The 21071-nt window shown below is 40.0% G+C and overlaps 1 protein-coding gene across 1 annotated transcript in view; it reads left to right on the forward strand.

Moving 5' to 3' along the window:
• Positions 1–2262: 2262 nt before the first annotated feature.
• LOC124775752 overlaps positions 2263–21071 on the forward strand; it is a 357417-nt gene continuing 338608 nt past the window's right edge. Inside the window, exon 1 of the mRNA XM_047250614.1 lies at positions 2263–2386. The gene's annotated coding sequence lies outside the window, so the exon portion shown is untranslated. The remainder of the gene's footprint in view (positions 2387–21071) is intronic.

Below are 21071 nucleotides of genomic sequence, written 5' to 3' on the forward strand. Positions count from 1 at the left end.
ATGTCTAAAAGCTGCCACTCTACGCCTTTTTTAATTAAAAATGTTGTAGGTTTACTTGCGTTTATTAATGTAATTACTATACATGAACAGACAAGCATATGTTATAGGAGATGTGTAATTTAACTGAATGTTTTTCACACTTTCATTATTTTGAATGCGAATAGTGTGCTTTATTTTATTGTTCGTTAGTGTTTATTGAGCATATTTCGGAATAGAGCAGTCAATTAGAAACGAAGCTTTATTTTCGGAAATCTTAAACTTCATGCTCTTGTGTGTCAAAAAGATTTCGACACTCTTGAAAGAGTTTGATGAAGTAGTATATTAAACGTATTTCCGTATGTGTGCCGTGCCCGAATCTAGTCCGAGACAAAGCGAAATGAAACATCACTGTTCCGATAAAATTAGTCCGTTCCAAGCACAAGTGGACTGAAACAGCGTTATTTTGAAACAACGATACAGTTTCTGTGGCTGGCTCGAGATCGAATCTGGTCCCGTTATCCGAAACAGAGCGGAATGAAACACCACTTTTCGAAACAGTGAAATACAGCAGTTTCGAAACACTGAAACAGTTCCACGTATCGATACACTGTATATCGAAACATAGAAACAGTGGCCAAGTCTATACAGTAACACGCGACAAAGTGTTTCAACCTCCGGCAATTAGACAACCCTGCCAATAGAGGTTAGAAATTTGAGTCTGCGAATTGCGAAGTAACGGCTTTGAAACCATAGAAAACTGAACTATGAGATAATTATGAGAGCACACACTTACTAGTACATAAAGTTAAACATAGAATTAAAGCTCACAAAGGCATTGTGCATAACGAAACTGTTGACCAGTTGGCCAAACAAACTGCTGTCCAGTTATCTTTCATCGATAGCATACGTCAAGTGAAAATAGAATTGAGTTCCCAGTGAAAAGGAATGGGAAACATCATCGGTAAATAAATGAAAATATTATAGTGGGTTACAATCCCACATACCCATCTTTCCGTGGTTTCACGACTTATCTGTGCACCGCACAGTTATTTCTACAATCCCGAGGATGAGATTTAATCGATGCAGCTTTCCTTATTTATGGCGTCAACAACTTAACGAATTCTGATACCTGTGACTGCCACTACTCATATGTGGTGGACATTATCAATAAATCTTCTCCTGCCTGATGTACGATCAGCGAAAAGAAAAATTCCTCTCAGAACTTAACAAGCTTAGGTTACCATTCCCAACAAGCATCATTAGTCTTCAATGAAGAAAGATAGAGTAGTACTTTGATATCTGAAAAGATTTGTTTTACTAAGCAGTTTTAAAATCAGACCGTAGAACTACGGAAAAATTAAACTTTTCTTTGTTTACCCACGAGTGAAGAAGCAATGTTCAGTTATTTTAGCGGTAATGAAATATGCCCATATGAAAATTAAAAGAATTGCAAATTTTTATTGTAACTGTTAGTTGCTAAGCTGTGTACCACTGAAGCTGAAGGCCAAATAAATAAAACCAATACTACTGCGCAACCGCTCAGTCTCACCCCTACACGTTCTATATTATTGTCCGATTAATGATCGTATAGGAGGCGCTTTAACAATAATCTCGTAGTAGTAGCAGCGCAGTTTAAAACTACAAAGATGATTACAACTGTGTTGTGAAAATACTTTTTCGTGGTATTAGCTGCTGCAAGATAATGTTTTTACAAAATACAATTACAGCGTAATTTTAAGATTAGTTCATTTTTCACTATAGAAACGTATTCCACTAGGTTCAACGTTAGGAAAACTTGTTTAGCTCTCTCTATGCCTGTAAGTATTTGGTCGAGAGGTTTGACAGCTGAAAATCGTGCCGAAATTACTGCGCGTTATTGACGACAAAAAATCCAATAAAAACGTTAGGAGAGATAATGTGTGCAAGGATTTTATTATAGATGTTGCTGAAAATACGTTTTTATGGATTTATTGTTCTTACAATTTAATTCCCGATAACATTCTGAAGCGCGAGATTTGTGTCATTTTATTGTTGACAGCATCGTTCTGTTCATTGTTGTGCTGATATGTTAAGGAAGTGACATCCTGTTTCTCTGGTTAGGTAATATCTGGAAAGACGGAAATTGTAAAATACTCCTTGTATATAACGTTGTCGATTTAAAAGAAACTGCTCTGCTTCAGATGGCATTTGTTTTCAACATTTTGATTGCAGTTTGATTTGTTGACAGTTCGGCAATTCACTTCTTGTACGATCGAATGCTGTGACATGAGTTGCAGTAGAAAATGTTTTACAATTATGATCTACTATGCAAAAGGGCAGGGGGAAAATTTTCTCTTGTTTGGCTTGCGGCTACACGCAAAAGTCTACCAGCAAATGATTATTTGCGAATAAATGTCGTAAAAACTTGGTGAGTACAGAATTTACCATAACTACATTAACGAGCGTAATAAGCACGGTTAAAGGGGATAACAGTTGTTACAAATTAGAAAATTAACATTACCCAACGGGAATGTAGTCGCAAAGTTTTGTGGATACACATTATTTATTGGCAGTACTTTTCTAGATCATTGTGATTCAAAATTATTTGAATTTTCATGTTATAACTTAGAAAGCTTGTGATATGATTAAGCTAATGGTACAACAATGTCCGATAATTTATGGTTGTGATAAAAAGTTCGTCTGTGTGAAGCCCAAGATGCATTTTCGTCGTTGATATTGTTGGTAACATTTGCTCCAAATGAAATACACCGGGCGTCGTTATGACGGCTATGATCCCTGCTTTGCGACTGATATGTCTAGCAACCTTGTTGCCAACATTTACACCATATTTAATGCACTGAAGTTTATAAATAACGGTAACTTAAAAGTGCAATGTAGGCCTATTACGGTACCTGAAAGACTAAATAAGAGTGAAGCTTTGGTTACTCGTACTCGGTATAGGAGCTACACGTTCCTAGCATGCGATATCTTTGTTGATTGTTGCTATTCTAATAACTGGCCAACAGTATTGAAAAATGGCAAAATTGTCACCGGTAATGGTTATTTCGAGAAGTTACGTAATGGATCCCCTTTACTTTTTGTAATTCTGTACGATGTATGCACACAATGCACTTCAAAATACTCATGAGATAGGCCTACTTGACCATCAAGTATCTAATATAGGTTTTCTGAACTTACGTGGCAGCCTGAGTTTTAAATGAAAAGTAGGCCTACGTTAAGTATTGCAGAGTGCATGTATTCAATATGGTTCAAAGATTGACAGGCTACACTCCAGGTTATTCTGTCCCATAGCTTTTATTTTGCAAACACCAACTTACAACATTCACCTTCCAACACCTTGGGCTACATTACAGAGTGGCCTGTTACCACAACCAAGATTTCAAGGGTGGAGTTCATTGCCACACACTAGCTAGATTTGAGTGTTGGCTCTACCGATAATACGGTAACATCAAGATTCTGAAGTATGTTGGTGGAAACAGTGTTCCGCAAGTAATTTGTGTTCAGGATGACACACGTACAGCTATGCTCAGGCTTATTGTAAGTCTATAAAAAATTGTAGAAGATCGTGTCTAGCTTGTACATCTTTTTATAATTCAGGCCATCTTACATTATTCTTGCTGAAAAGGAATGAAGTTTCAGTCCAGAAAACTGTGGTATGTAATTTCTGACTGAAAGATGTCACCTCATCTTCTGCCCTACATCTACTGCAGGTAAACAGAACATTGGTACCCAGCATATCCCCATAATCTCTTAATGGACATGTTTTACTGTAGAACAAACATGCTTGTAAATCCATTTGAAGCAGTATTTCAAGAATTTTGTAAGGTTTCTGTAGCCAAGAGCTTTGCTATGTGTGAACACATTATTGGATTGGGTGAAAGAATAGGTTGCAGAATGTCTGACACAAACCTTTGGCTAATTTCTGGTTTGAAATGCCCACTCATCAGTGAAATGTTTGGTGCCAATCAGTGAAACTTTTGGTGTTATTAACTTGTCAGACAGTTTACAACAGGGTGCTGAACAAATTCATATTCTTGTCCCTTGTGTACAGCAGCCCACAGTCATTTCTCCACAAAATCCTTTCTTCCAGGAGCACTTGTCCAGAATGGTATGTATGAGAACTTAAGTGAAGTATGGGAAGAGGTAGAGGGCATTGCAAAATATGGGATTTGAGGGTGGATAAATATTTGTATATGCGTAAATAATTGTGGAAAATAGTATTATCTGGGAAAGGCAAAGTTCTGGATTGAAGTTTCGGTATAGCAAACACTTTTAACCTGCCTGAACATTTCAAAAGCCTACACACTTTGATACAGAGTGGAAGATGCAAGCAGCATATGGAAATCATGTTATTCAGCAATCACAGGAGGCTGACATTGTCTAGGCTGCAGAAAAGCCAGTGGTGAATTCTGTTTTCAGTGACTATGTGTACTTTTGTGGCCAACATTGTTAAGTCAGCAGAAAATCAAGCAGTGAATTTTGTCTTCAGTGACTTCGTATATTTTTGTGGCACATAGCTCACTACTTTTCTTTCTGCATACACCATTTTCCAAAGTATGTTGTGCATACATTTTCAAGATACTTAAATTGAAAATGTTCAGTGACAACACTCTCAGTAGTCCAGGATGAAAAGATTCTGGAAACATCCCCCAGGCTGTGTCTAAACGATGTCTTCACAATATCCTTTCTTCCAGGAGTGCTAGTTCTGCAAGATCTGCAGGAGAGCTGTGAAGTTTGGAATGTAGGAGATGAGGTACTGGCAGAATTAAAGTTGTGAGCATGGGTCGTAAGTCGTGCTTAGGTAGTTCAGATGGTAGAGCACTTGCTGGTGAAAGGCAAAGGTCCCGAGTTCGAGTCTTGGTCCAGCACATGAAGTTTCATTCTGAGTAGTGTTTTGCTTCTATGCAATTATAGTGATCAACCTCACGCTGCCAGAGTGTTACCCAGTATTTAACAGAAAAACACATTGAATGTCCAAGGAGTAGTCATAAACTTTTAATTATGACCTTGAAAAAGTAAAGTTATAGTGGTTATTTTTTGGGGGGCTTGCTGGTAGGTGCCTGCAGTTCTAGTACACACTGAAATCCTTGCACCAACAAAGTGGAGAGAGGCTGTGCTGTATTGTTTTGGCTCCTCTTACAGTGTGCTGCAGTATTGTGATGCAGGGATGTCAGTGTGCACCAGAACTGTAGACATGTTTTCATTTGTTTGAAATTGGCCTACATGACAAATATCTCAAATTATGAGAGAATATTAAGAAATGAAGAGGCATGTTGGGTACAAATCTTCCTGCTCCCATCTTAATCTGAGCTATAACCGCATCTTAGGATGACAGATAACAATAGCCTGATCAAGTTAAGTGTGTATTAAGAGTTATTATTGAAATACAAAGATGCTGCCTGGAATGATCATATATGCATTGTTGGAAAGGTTCCCATGCCTAAGAATTCATGGATAAGTGCATTGTCAGACAAACATTACAGGAGTAGTAAAAAATAAATAAATAAATAAATCTGGACCTTGTCATACTGTCACTGTAGATTGCCAGCAATTATGCTGACTTCTTTATAAGGAAAGAAACCAGAAAGCCATGATTTCACTGAAGGAAATGTAACAACAAGGAAAGTGTTTTATGAGAGCTTAACAGTATTATGCCAGTACTGAATGATAATGATATTAGGCTAGTGATGAATGCCTATCACAAACCTCAATGAAATAAAAATGCAGTTTCACCAAAAATGTTGGTACCCATCAAGCCAATTTAGAATTTTCCCGAGTGAAAATAGGGTGATACACAGTGAATATATGGCTAAACCACAACTACTAACTTAAAAAAGACTAAATTTTCTGTATTGTAGACCAGTCTGATGAAATTTGTAAAGAAAAGATTTTCTTTCTGAAGATCACCTCTATTATAAAGTCTTAGTGGAGTACAATGTCTCAGTGAATAGAAAACCTTCAGAGCAAGGAACATGCAACCAAATACTTTCTGTTTTATGAACTAACCAATTGTCAAAAACCTAGTTTACAATTGTTGAGCTGCCTACATGAAATATTGTGTGTGTCCCCCTTGCCTGGAATAGCCAGTTTGTTGCTTTGTCTTTGTCATTTTTTCATTAAATTATTATTTTTTTCTTGTCTTCAGTATTTTCACTTTTGTAAATCCTCATTGCTGGTTTTGTAAACCCTCATCACCAGTTTTTGTAAAGGCCTTGTCGCTACTGCTTTGGAGACCGAGTTGCCGCTGTTGTCAAAGTAGGCTGAATTTGTGAAATGGCTTCTGGTGCAGTACACCGCAAAGACAATTTCTCCCAGCCACTATTACACAGCTATGCTCCAGGGTCATGTAACAGGATAGATGAACAAAGGTTCTACAACACCTCAACAAATTAGTAACAAAGTCACACAATTAAGTTAAAATGGTTTACTTACGTAGTTGAAATATGAATCTGCAACATTGCTTGTAATATAGCACAAAAACGGCCCTCAATGGCTAAGTGCAATTCTCAGTACATAGCAAATACAATTTACAGCTCCTGTCTGTTCACTTCTAAGAGTTCAGTAAACGATGTTCCCTAAATCAGCCCTGGACGATGATCTATAACCAAGTGGATAGGAGCTGCTCTTCTATCTACCAAGGAGGCTTTTTTCTGTTGCTATCCGGTCATTGGTGGATTGTACTTGGCCAGCAGTTGGCTGAGGCAAAGTCAATATCTTCATCCCCAGCACTGCCCATGGCGCTGATGGAAATGACACTGGTACCAGCTTGCATCTTTGCACCTGTGGTGCTTTTGCCCTGGCTGTGTCTTGTGTGGACAACAAAGCACTCACTGAGAGAAGTATTTAAGCCATGGACTTTCATTCTGAAGGAGCAGGGTCCAGATTTCCTAACAGCCATCATGATTTATATTTTACTGAATAGGTTAAGGCAATAGTGCTGGAATTCAAACATCCAACAAAGCTGCTGCGTCAGCACAGCAATATTACTTATTGTATTTTCAGTGGTGCAGAAATCTATGTAGCATATTATGAAGGTCATTCAACAATTAAAGAGACAAATTGGTCTGGAGAAAAAAGCGTTTATTTTTACAAAACAATACTTTTTCAGCTTTTCAACATAATCCCCTTGAACATTTATGAACTTGTTCCAATGGGCTACAGGCTTTTTTTCCGGCTGCAAAGAACTTTTATCTTGATGTTTGAACCAATTTCCCACAAACTTTTTCACATCCTCGTTGTCCTGGAACATCTTCCCACGTAATACCTCCTTCAGTGCACCAAACAAATGGAAATCATTAAGTGCCAAATCAGGACTATAAGGGGGATGAGGCAGTACTTCCCACCCCATTTTGTCGAAGGTTTCACAGGTTAGTTGATCAATGTGAGGACATGAGCTGTGTTGCTGGAGAATCACACCTCTCCTCTGAGATCCACAACATCTCTCTCTCATGGCTGGCTTCACCTAGTTTAAAAGCAAATCTGAGTAGTATTGGCTGTTCATTGTACACTGCTCTTTGAGATAATCATAAAAAACTAAACCTTCAGTGTCCCAAAACACCGTCTATATGACTTTTCCTGCTGATGCTTTGGTTTTGATTTTTTTCGTGACAGGTGAGTAGGTGCACTTCCACCCCATGCTTTGTCTTTTTGATACTGTCTCATAATAGTGAACCTAAGTTTCATCACAAGTTAAAATTTTGTTGAGGAAGTGCTGACCTCTTTCATAACATTCCTTTAGCTCTGTGCACACTCTCAATCTTATTTCCTTGTGTAGCCGGGTCAACTCTTTTGGGGCCCATCTTGCACATGTTTTGTGTTACTTAAGCTTGTTACAGATAATGTTATGAACTGTACCCGTACTAACTTCAACCTTATCAACTATCATTTCGACAGTCACATGGCTGTTGGCACGAGTAATATCGATTTTACTTTCAAGTGAGGGTGTTGAAACTGCAACTTGTCGGCCAGAACAGTGTTTGTCAGTCACTGAGTTGTGATAATTTTGAACTGCTCTACCCACTTTTAAAAATTTGCACGATTCATACAACCTTCACTATAAACTTTAGACATTCTACAGTATATACTCACTGGTTTCTCGCCTTTAGCAAGTAAAATACAAATAACAGAACGTTGTTCAACTAATGTGGACGTTTGAAGCGGACTTGCCATCTTGAAATGTATTTTTGAGGTTATAAACAAAACAATGTTGATACATCAGCTGATCAGGGCTCATCTCAGTGATGCCAACTTAAAGCCATAAAAGTACCAAACTTGCCCTTCTAACAGTCTTTCCGCAGACCAATTTGTCTCTTTAATTATTGAATGACCCTCGTACATTTCTTATGTACTGGGTTATCTCCAGCTGGCATTTTAAAGCCACAACTTTGTTCCTTCATTTACTGATAGATCAGATAATGTGTTAATAACTATTTTTGTGTAAGGCTACTCATTTACTAATTACATATTTAGTAAAATTCATGGATATAAGAAAAATACTCCTATTGGCATGTGCTACTCAAAACTTCGCACTCTATCCCAAATTAGTTAAATGGTTTACATAGCACTTAATATCTTACGCTATTTCTCACAAGAGGAAAAGCACACCTTAATCTAGGGAATACCAATAAAATATTTTCCTACAAATATTGTGAATTAAACAGTGCTTGAAAGTTCACAACTAAGGCTTCACTCTTGATTATACGTAGATATTCTATTACTTTGCACAACTTTAAATTTCTGTTTTCATAGATCTTTGCCATTGCATTATTCATTCATTCAGTCACATCTCCGAAAACACTACAATTTAATCTTTGGCTAATATTACTCTTCTTTCTCTGAGTTGAAGCTGAGGTGGTATCTTCTCTATCTCATACATATTACACAAAAATTCATACACATATGGTTACTCACCTATCAGATAAACTCCATTCCTTATGGAAGGTCGATTCTTTTGTCCCGTCCAAAAATTACTACGATTCCGTTTCACAAACTTACGCTAAAAATCACAGTGTCATCCACCTATCATTACTCACCACAGTAAGTGTGTAGCTAGTGAGTAACAGCAACTTACTTGTAAAATTGCATTATTACTAGCATAGTGAAATACAACCAGAGTCATTTATTCATTTTTGTAGCAGTCAGACAGCAGCTGTTCGCTTTTACTGTACCTTAGTTCTGTCATAGTATGAGTGTATTCAGCGACAATTAACTGAGATTATAAAATGCGATTCCTGAGCCTGTAGTTTGCTTTTCAGCTCTCAGTGGCTTACTTTTACTTGGGAAAAGTATTTCTTAAGGGCCCGGTGCGTATAAAGTCGTTTAATCGTTTTTTGGTAATCTGATATTCTAATAACCAATTGATTTAGAATTAAATTGGCCACACCCATTCTGGTGATCGGTTGTTTGTACGATGCGTCGTAGCGCGAGTAATACTCTGATCAGCCAGAACATTACGGCCACCTACCTAATAGTCGGTATGTCCACCTTTGACACGGAGAACAGTGGCATCGAGTCGTGGCCTGGAAGTCAATGCGAGATGCTTTTAATAGTTTCCACAATGAAATATTGTATCAAAATGTGGCAGAAAACCCAAAGAGATTCTGGTCGTATATAAAGCACACCAGCGGCAAAAAACAGTCAATACCGTCACTGCGCGATAGCGATGGAAATGTTACAGATGATAGTGCCACTAAAGTGGAGGTACTAAATACAGTTTTCCATAACTCCTTCACGAAAGAAAAGGAAGTAAATATTCCAGAATTCGAAACCAGAACAGCTGTTAGCGTGAGTGACATAAAAGTAGATATCTTAGGTGTTGCGAAACAACTCAAATCACTTAAGAAAGGCAAGTCTTCTGGTCCAGACGGTATACCAATCAGGTTCCTCTCAGAGTACGCAGACACAATAGCATCTTTCTTAGCAATCATATACAACCGCTCACTTGACGAAAGGTCTGTTACTAAAGAATGGAAAGTAGCACAGGTCGCACCAATATTCAAGAAAGGAAATAGGAGTAACCCATTGAAGTACAGACCCATATCACTGGCCTCAATTTGCAGTAGGATTTTGGAGCATTTACTGTACCTGAACATTATGAATCATCTTGAAGAAAATGACTTATTGATACATAACCAACACGGATTCAGAAAATATCATTCTTGTGCAACGCAGCTAGCTCTTTATTCCCATGAAGTAATGAGTGCTGTCGATAAGAGATCTCAGATCGATTCCATATTCCTAGATTTCCAGAAGGCTTTCGATACCATTCCTCACAAGTGACTATTAATCAAGTTGCATGCATATGGAGCATCGTCTCAGTTGTGTGACTGGATTCATGATTTCCTCTCAGAGAGGTCACAGTTTGTAGTGCCTGTGTGCTGAGGCAGGGGAACCACCGCTCGCCATCCGGCGGAAACTCCTCATGGTGCGACGGGTGTGTCAATTCCTTGCCTGTCCTACCTCCCCTGCGTACCCTACCGTTGCCCGACTGCCTATGGAATGTCTTTTTCCAGTCGTTCCGGGGCAAAGAGACCATTTGGGATTCGTGCCAAGCATTTGATCGAGTCCCTTGGTGTGGAGTGTGTGGCACTCCAACACCAGGGTTTTACCCGCCTGCCTCCCTGGTTGCTCCAGAGGCCCAGCGTCCTTTTAGACTTGTCAAAGTATCGGAGGAGCTGCACTCCTGCGTTTGTTTTTACCTCCTTATTTTACGATATTTTAAACCTGCATCCCGACCATGTACCAGTATTTATGGATGGCTCTAAACAGGGGGACTCTGTTGGTTGTGCTGTTGTTTTCCCTGATCGAGTCGTCAAGTTACGGCTTCCTGCGGCGTTTACCATCTTTGATGCCGAATTGTTTGCGATCTTGTGGGCATTGGAGCAGATGAGATGTGTTCCCAGTCTTAAGTTTCTCATCTGTTCTGACTCCCTGAGTGCCCTTCAGACCCAGCAGATATGGTCGTCCAGAACATCCATGATGCCCTACTCCACCTGCAACGGCAGGGGAAGGAGATTTCTTTCTGCTGGGTGCCGGGGCATGTGGGTATTAGGGGAAACGAACTGGCAGATGTGGCTGCCAAAGATTCATGTTCCCTCCCTCACATTGTTGAATGTGCCGTCCCCCTCCATGCTGTTACCTCCCTTTTGCGTTTTTGTGTTATGCGTCAATGGGAAGAGGAGTGGCTGGCAGTTGGTGAAAATAAGCTGTGTCTGGTCAAGGCCACCATGCGGCCATGGCGTACGTCCTACCAGTCATGCAGGCGGGATGAGTTTCTCCTCACTCGCCTCCGCATTGGGCACAGTCCCTTAACGCATGGTTTTTTACTCCGGCAGGAGGACCCCCCAATCTGCAGTGCTTGTGGCGTCCTATTACTGTCCGCCACATTTTACTTGACTGTCCTTCATTCTCTGACCAGAGGGTGGTGGTTTCCTTGCCACCGGATTTGCCCTCTATTTTGAAAGACGACGCAATGGTTAAGGTCTTACGGTTTTGTGTCCTGTCCAATTTGTTGCCTCGGATTTTAGGGAGAGGATTTTAATGTGCTTTTGGGTGACTGGCTCACCCAGGTTTTAGGTGAGATGTCCGCCAGTCACGATTACCTACTTGTTTCACTTCGATTTCTGTTCTCTTTTCCTTGTGTTTCCTTTCCTTTTTTAGTGCGTTTCTTTTCCTCTTGTTTTGCCTCTGTATGTGAGGATTTGGTACTGCGTCAGGTCTGTGTCTTTTAGCCATTCTCCTTGTTCGCTGTCCGTCTTCGTCCCTTCACCGCATGTGTTCCTGTTTCTATGAATTTGGGCGCTGATGACCATGCTGTTTAGCGCCCGAAAACCTCAAACCACACACACACATTAAAGCCATAAAAGTACCAAACTTATTCTACTAACAGTTTTTCCCCAGTCCACTTTGTCTCTCTAAAGATGTAAACAACCATGAATGAGCAGCACCTATTAGATGGAGGGGGTCCAACAGCCGATCAGTTCCAATCATTCCATCAGGAAGGAGGTGCATGGCTCATGTTGTCTGTAGTTCAACCCTGCCTAGACGGTCAATACTGTGGTTCAATTGTGTCCGCATTGTTACTTTGTACCAGAAAGGGCTTTCAACAAGGGAAGTGTGCATGTGTCTCATAGTGAACCAAAGCAATGTTGTTTCTGACATGGAGGAGATACAGTGAGACAGGAAATGTCGATGACATGCCTCGCTCAAGCCACCCAAGGGCTACTTACAGATTATGGTTCAGAGAAACCCTGACAGCAATGCCACCATGTTGAATAATGCTTTTCGTGCAGCCACAGGATGTCATGTTATGACTCAAACTGTGCACAATAGGCTGCATGATGCACAACTTCACTGGCGACATCCATGGCGAGGTCCATCTTTGCAACCATGACACCATGCAGTGTGGTGCAGATCGGTCCAACATCATGCCGGAAGGACCGCTCAGGATTGGCATCACATTCTCTTCACTGATGAGTGTCGCATACTCCTTCAGTCGTTGGAGCTGAACACCTTAGACATACTGTCCAGTGAGTGCAACAAGATGGAGGTTCCCTGCTGTTTTGGGGTGGCATAATGTGGGGCTGATGTATGCCGCTGGTGGTCGTGGAAGGCACTGTAATGGCTGTACGATACGTGAATGCCGTCCTCTGACCGATAGTGCAACCGTATCGGCAGCATATTGGCGAGGATTTCGTTTTTATGGACGACAATTCGCGACCCCATTGTGCACATGTTGCGAATGACTTCCTTCAGGATAACAACATTGCTCAACTAGAGTGGCAAGGATGTTCTCCAGACATGAACCCTATTGAACATGCCTGTGATAGATTGAAAAGGGCTGTTTATGGATGATGTGACCCTTCAACCCCTCTGAGTGATCTACGCTGAATCGCCATTGAGAAGTGGTCCCATCTGGACCAACAGTGCCTTGATGAACTTGTGGATAGTATGCCACGACGAATACAGGAATGCATCAATGCAAGAGGATGTGCTACTGGGTATCAGAGGTACCTGTTGTGTACAGTAATCTGGACCACCACCTCTGAAAGTCACACTGTATGGTGGTACAACCTGCAATGTGTGGTTTTCATGAGGGTGGAAATGATGTTTATGTTTCCTGCACAGGTTCCGCAACTCTCGGAACCGAGGTGATGCAAAACTTTTTTTGATGTATGTATGGAGAAGGCAGGGAGCCTCCTTTACATGAGCCAACACAACAGCAAACGACACAGGACATACATACGTTACACTCTGCACGTTGAGAAGCTGTGGATAATCTCAGTGAATCAGCTTATGACATAAATATGGAAATGAAAACTGCAGCCATCATCTCAGTGCAAAAGCAGGCATTACAACATAACAAAGAAGAAGAGGGGGGTTACAAGCATGCAGTAATTATGGCAACCAGCTCCAGGGGACAAACAGATGAGGGTGCAAGCACTGCACTGCAATCTCTCACCCAGCAGAAGTTGTGAGCAGAATAGTCTGTGTCTAGTAATGGAATTAAAGAAGTGAGCACTGCCACTGTAGTGAATAATACTGTTACTGGGGGATAGATGTGGGTGATGCCTTATGAAGCAAACAAAAGTAATCATTACAGAGATGATGTTGGCCCTTTATTATCATGTACATTAATGGTCACAATGGAAATACAGGAAACCTTTACTCCATGCGACTAGGGAAAATTGTGTGCTCAGCAAATCCACAATGTAGAAGGGATGTTCAGAACATAATCTCAATGGGAAGAAACAGGATAAAGATCAAATTAACCATGCCAAAGGCATCCAACTTGTTGGTGAACTCAGCACTGTTTTTGGCATGAAACTTGCAGTGTACATAGCTCTGCTGCTCTGATGACACATGGGCCGGTCAGGATTGACTGGCCATGTATCGTCTTCAGCCAGTGGCATCATTTGACTGCGGTATTGAAGGGCCTGGGGTCAGCACACCGCTCTCCTGGCCATTGTCGGCTTTGCAGACCTCAGAGCTGCTACTTCTCATTCAAGTTCAGTTGACATCACAAGGCTGAGTGGATCCCATTCCAGTCCTCCCATTTTATTAGTACTGGAAATTGAACTCGGATCCTCTGCATGGCTGTCATTTGCACTGACTCCTCAACTTCAGTGTTAGATGAAGGATACATACCTAACAACATAATTCAGTGTCAGGACCGTAGGCACTCATCTTAGTGAAGATATGTATTGAATGCTGTAACAGCTCCTATTCCAGCATTTGCAGTGATACATATGACAAAGAAGCTAAATAAAAATGGCGAGATCTCATTTATCACATATAAAACATTTGTAGTGAGTTTGGACTCACAAAGATTGCCTGACTATGCCACGGCATAAGCAGAGAATAACATTCAGGGAAGCCAAAAGCTTAGCAAATGGCTGCTCATATGTGAAAGCAGTATGAAGAGCGCCATCACGTGATGACAAAAATGCGTTTCCATGCCTTCACAAAACGTACCACAAGGTTACCTACCTCTGACAGTTATGCTCCGTTGTTCACTCCCCCTCTGTCCCACAGTGAAAGGTCCCTGCACCTGTGCACCTGAACATGCTCCCCTTGCATCCTATTGTCAATAACCCATACCATCGTCAACGTCGTTTTTTTTAACACAATAAAGACTCCCACAGAGAAAACGGAATGAGCCATGAAATTCTGCAAATCCCAAAAACTTTTGAGTTTAATTATGGAAATTATAATTGAACTTCAATTTCCTCATTCAGCTACGCCTTAATATATGAAATGATAATAACTGTTCTATCTCAAGAGAATGATGTATAAAATCCTTCAATTGAATGCTAGATCAGCCATGAAAAGAGTGTCTCTGCAGAGAGAGTTGGGTTGCAGTCTCTGACACTTGGCTTAAGCCCTATTCTAATTCTTCACTGAATGGTATCACATTATTCGAGAGGGTAGAGCATGTGGTAAAGGAGGAATCAAATTGCTTATCCATTTATGGGTGCTGTCAGTGACAGCTCGTGCAAAATTTTACAAATGTGCTACAATGTGGTGATGTATAGCCTTTTGACTTACAAGGGTAGTAACTGTAACCAAATTGAATTTATTAATTTTATGTATATAAATTGAACAATTGAAATATATTTAAATTTTATAATTAATAATTTAACATTGCAAGAAATGGAATAAAATAAAAAAAAAATGGTAGCAGCTGAAACTGAACCCGAGCAGAGGGATTGCCAATTGGTTTGCTTGACCACTCGGCTACTGGAGAAATGTTCTAGGATCTTGAAAGGGGCATCTATCTGCTTCTACTTACACAGCTTGAACCAAATCAATGAGTGTCATACCACACTCTCTTGTTTGATTTACATTTGCGTCGATCTACCTCACTCTTGAAGTCTTACTTTCTCCTCCAAGATGTACTGGAAAAGGGCAGATCATGTGCAGAAATAGTTTTCATACTAAATTTTGTCGATTATCTACTTTTTTTTTATCAACATCTACATCCTTTTGACTTAATAGTGGTAATGACTGTAACTAAACTGAATAAGTTAATTTTATGTATATAAATTGAACTATTTAAATATATTAAAATTTTATAATTAATAGTTTAATATTGCAAGGAATAAAAAATGAAAAAAATGAATGGTAGTAGCTGGAATCAAACCCAAGCCAATGAATTCCAGTTAGTGCGTTTGACCCCTCACTCATGGTGCCATTCGTGTCAACTTCTTCTACAAAATGCTGCATACCTTACACCTGCAGAATATTTTACACACACTTTTAGTGCTCAAGAGTGCCAGAAGGGATGACGTCACAACAGAGCATGCACAGTTGTGTCCCTTCTCTGAATTGATCATAGCATAACTGACCACCATTTCAGAACTTGATATTGGTTTCTAGTTATTTTGGAGAGACAACATGATTTGTATACCAACACACATTCCAAGAGAAATGCCATAATTTTAGTGTGATTTCTGGCTCGCATTAAAAGAGAAATGGCATAATTTAATGCAACGTTTACAGAGTGCTGTAGCACAGTAGCACCCATTAACCAGTCATAACTGTTACTGCTGTCTCTGATGTACTTAAACTACACACAAATAAGTTTTCAACTGATAACAGCTAGACTTCAGCTTGCTAAGACAGGCTTGAGTTTTATATCAAATATTGTCCACCACTAACAAAAGCTGATGTGGATGAATGATATCTACTAATTAACCAATGAGACTTGCATTATGTGTTTTGCGGAGATTTCAACATGCATCACGTCACATGAGGCTGTGGAGTCAGTTGATGCATGGAAAGGCAGTGATGATGCAATGTTTATCTTAGGAGTGTTATTGCTTGCTAATTGAACAAATCCATACTCTGCAATCCATGGAACTCTTCAATGTAAAACAATCAACAAGCCAAAAGGAATGACAGTACCATGATGGACCCAAGAATGTTTATGTGTGATTGCGAAATGAATTTACGTTTGGGATTGGAACTGCAGGAAAAAAAGGTCCTATGAACATCTGTCCGGAAATGCATCATTGCCATGGTAGATGGCACTGATGAATGAAAGTTACTCTGACCACGTGCCATGTGTTCCTTGTATGTTGCACGCTGTGTGATGGACGCAGTGTACTGTAAGCAGCAGAATGGTCCAGTGTTCATGTAGGGAACAAGCTGAGATGGTGTTTTTTTACTGCTAAGCAGATGGAAATGGTCGAAAGGCAGCGTGGCTATGCCAGAATAAGTACCCTCACAGACACCAACCACATCACACAACATTTTAAGCCCTCTCTGGGTGTTTGTGTGATCATGGATCCTTTCTGTCCATGGGTCTTTTCAGATAGACAAACGTGCAGGGAGGCAGTGGACTGTACATACACAAGATTTGGAGGATTGGGGTCTGCCTCTCAAACATTTCCATTTACTTGGCCATACACAAACACCATTTCGGCTTATTCCTGTTGTGAATACTGGGCCATTCTGCTGCTTACAGTACACTGTGTCAATCACACAGCATGTGGTCAGAGGTACTTTCATTCATCAGTGCCATCTACAGTGGCAACAATGCATTTCCAGTTGTTTGTTCATAGGACCTTTTTTCCTCCATTTCCAGTTAGGAATACGTCCCTGCAGTTTGTTAATTGTATTAATGTTCACCCTGTATAACAAACAGTGTTGAACTATAAAAATGTCAGTACCATCACCAACAGGATTGTAAAAAAATCCATCAAAAAGGACCCTGGAAAGAGTTTCGTGATAACTTTCAGGACCTCTGCAAGTGTATGGTCAATAGACCACAAATTTAAAAACAGAACTTAACAGAACAGTGCTTAAGACTGGATAGAGGCATTTGCTTAAATTGTCACTCAACCCTCAGTCATTCCTAAACTATTTATACAGTGGATATTGTATCATTTTCCACTGCAGACCTTATTAGTTTGAGGCCATTCACTATCAGTGAACTAGAAGCAGTGCTAAAGAACCTTAGTGATGCCATCCCAGGATATGACAACATTCATTACCATATGTTAGCTAATTTAGCCACTGAAGTGAAACTCCTATTGACAGAAATTTTCAGCCAGTTATGGGAAGATAATGAATTCCCAGATGAGAGGCATAAATATGTAATGATAATTATTTGTAAACCCGAGAAGAGTTCCGACATGGCTTCATCATGTAACCTTGTCTTGTTATCCTCATGTTTATTGGAAACTTTTAAAATTTTAAGGTGTCTAATGGAATGGTGGTTAGTGAGAAACAACCTGTTATCGGATACCAAGTATAGATTCTGTAACTAAAGAAGCACGATGAACTCTCAGAGCTTAGTAACAATGGATGTTATGTGCACGCTCTTAGGTAAAGGTTATTTGACATTGGTGTTGCCGGACATTATGTATGACTGTGTGGATATCTATTGATGCACAAATTGTAATTGATGTGGTACCTAGTCAAATTCATGAACTGCCTCTATAATATACTGCACCATTGTGTCATTTACATACAAGGTAAGCCCCTTTATGGACTGCGACACTATGTGGGATATTACTACAAGGATCAATTCAAAGTCTCCTTGTACACTGTCAATGTAAAAAAGTTGTTTGGAAATGCAGCTAAGGTCCTGCAGTATACAGATGATATCTGTATCCACACATCACTGACAAGCTGTGTGCTGACACTATTCAGTCTCAAGCAAGCCAGTGATCTCAGAACGGCCATGTGAAACTGGACTTTGCTTCTGAGACATGAAATCAATTGACTGTTTTCTTAAGACATCAGTAGATTAGTAAATGTGGTAGATCCATTTAGGCACATATATAACATTCTTTTGAAAAGTTCCACTGAGGTTAGGTCTCTACGTAGACTGTAGAATGATATGGGCCAAACTCTTATAATATATGACAGGAAATATTGGGCAAGCATTGTACATACTATGTGAGGTGGCTCATGTACAGTGGAGAACAGAGAACAGATGTAACAGTTTACTCGCACTACACCATGGCCTCATTCCTCCTGTGCTGGATTGTAGGCAGCACTTAGTACGGCACTGTCCCAAAGTATACCCTCAATAAAATTGACACCATGGAGTAGTGTGCTATTAAAATTTATGTAGGTGCTATGAAATCCACTCTAACATATGTGCTATTAGATCAGAAATTTATACTCTGCAGAGCAGCTTTATCACTGCATCTGCTTTGTGGGAGACTTCAGATGTTCAGATAAATTATCTGTACCAGGAACATGCCATGTGGCAAAGAAAAATTTGTATTAGCCTCTAGTAACAGTCAGGTGTATAAGGCAGCATACCACTCAAACTGAATGATGTACCACCTCCAGTGTTTACACTTGAGTATGGAGCCTTCTGCTACAGACCATCATACTGTATCAACTAAGGTGCTTCGCCACTTTTACTATCAAGGAGCTAAATATTATTCAGCACATCATAATGTACAACTATCCCCATATACACTGCCAGATCTGTCAAATGAAGGAACAGGATTTGCATACTCATGTCATATTGTGGAAACCAGAGCTGTGTAAGAGCTGTCCTCTGAAACAATTGACTTTACAGCTGCGGTTCCAGCAATGAGAGAGGCACTCAGATACAGACTGCCTAACATCGACAATATTCTGATCATAAAAGGTTCATAGAGTGGCCTAGAAAAACTGAACATCAGTCCTAGAACTTCAAAACAATTACCTTTTTGATTTACAAGACCTAATCTATCAGTGAATCAAACAATACAAAAGAGTGCAACTTCTCTGGGTCTAATGGCATCGTGGAGGCAGAGACAACAAAATTGTTGACCAATTAGCAAAGAGTGCCATCACAGAAGGACTATCATTCTTTCTTTGTCTACCTTATACAGAATTTGCAACTACAATAACTAAAGGAGAATTTGATGATTGGAACTGGTTTTGAGACACCTCTCAAATGCAGAGAGAGCAAAAGTTTGGGTTCAATAATGCATTTCTAAAAGAGCATGGCACTTAATGTTACCACTCTCATAATGGCATACAACATCAATTATAAGAATACAAAATGGACGTGCGTCTTGTCCTGTACACCTTCACCGAATCAAAGTTTAAACTCTCCATATTATTAAGATCACCCCTCATAAATAGATCTAAATCAGTTTGCGCTCATCTGATTCTGTTATAACAGTCAGCAGGCCAAAATTTGTAAGGCAGTCATCAAACAGGGAACCTTCCCCAACAACCAAAAATCTATGCCCCATCACAAGATACTTTCAAGACATGGGCATTCATTTGTAAATTTCATTTCATCTGTAAATTTCAAGATGTGAGGAGACAGAGCTACAACAACTGCAGAACCTGAGAACAACTCTTGAGTTAACCACAGGTGCACATCAGCAGCTACTATCAGAAGAAAAAAACTGTATGAAATCATTCTATAATTGGTTATTTGCATACATTGTTAATCTCTTGCACTATTAGTTATTTAATTCAAATGACGAGACCTAAAAACTTATCCTGGTGAAAAATGATTGCCAATTAGGAACACCTTCAACACAAGGATAAGAAAGTTTCTATATTTATTTTATTGGTATTGATAACTTGTCATCAAGAAATAGTAAGATGTATCAAAAGTCCACTAGTAACAAAAAAATCATATGTAATTGTTATACAGGACTGCTATAAATGATTCGTTCGTTTTCAGAGCTTTATGTTTTCCAAGATACTGTATGTACAAAAATGATTTATTCGTGAATAGACTGTAAGCTCACAAAGTTTGCATTTCGCACTCTGCAAATGTTCTACGACTGTCCCTCTGGTCACATGACCCATGTCCAAGCAGTAGTCACGTTCCTTCCATACCTTATGTAGCATATCCTGTCAATGGTCATCACCATAGCAATGATGTGTCCTCCGAACTGTGCCTGTGTTCATTGCTGTTAATGTACCCCCAGAGGAAAAAGTCATAAGGCATTAGGTGAGGTAACATGGGGGGGGGGGGGGAGGGCACTTGGGAACAGCCACATCATTTTCCCCACAACACTCAGTCCAGCGATGCGGAAGTTCGTCATTTAGGTAGCGACTGATGTCATGGTCCAGTGATGGAGTACCCTACCTACTTCTTCTTTTTCCATTGGCACTACATCCTCTGATGGGATATGTCCTCCTCGATAATTTTCCACCTCTCACTTCGCTGTAGACTTCCAGTTATGGCAACCAACTCATGCAACCAACTCATGCAATCTCGTCACTCCATCTCAGCCTCACTTGTCCTCTTGCTCTTCTTCCTCCAGATTTGCTGCAGCAGGCCGTCTTTGCAAGATCTGTCTCATTGAGTTGTATTACCTGTCCATCTCAATCTACACAACTTTATGAAGTTGACTACATCATCCTCCATATAGCAGTCATAAAGCTTGTCATACGTTCACCTTTTCCAACTCCCATTTTCATACACAAGTCCAGAGATTCTCCTCATACTTCTTTTGTGTGATTTCAGTATGCTTTCACCCTGATTTTTAATCATCCATGTTTCTAAGAAAGTTGTGGGCGTATCAGCATTATATGGAGTCAGCACGTAGTCTCTCATGATAGAAGCTTGGATTTAAAACATCACAGCATTCCAAACAACATCAATTTAAAGCATT

The sequence above is a fragment of the Schistocerca piceifrons genome, chromosome 1 (assembly GCF_021461385.2).
Source record: "Schistocerca piceifrons isolate TAMUIC-IGC-003096 chromosome 1, iqSchPice1.1, whole genome shotgun sequence".
Classification (NCBI taxonomy): Eukaryota; Metazoa; Arthropoda; class Insecta; order Orthoptera; family Acrididae; genus Schistocerca; species Schistocerca piceifrons.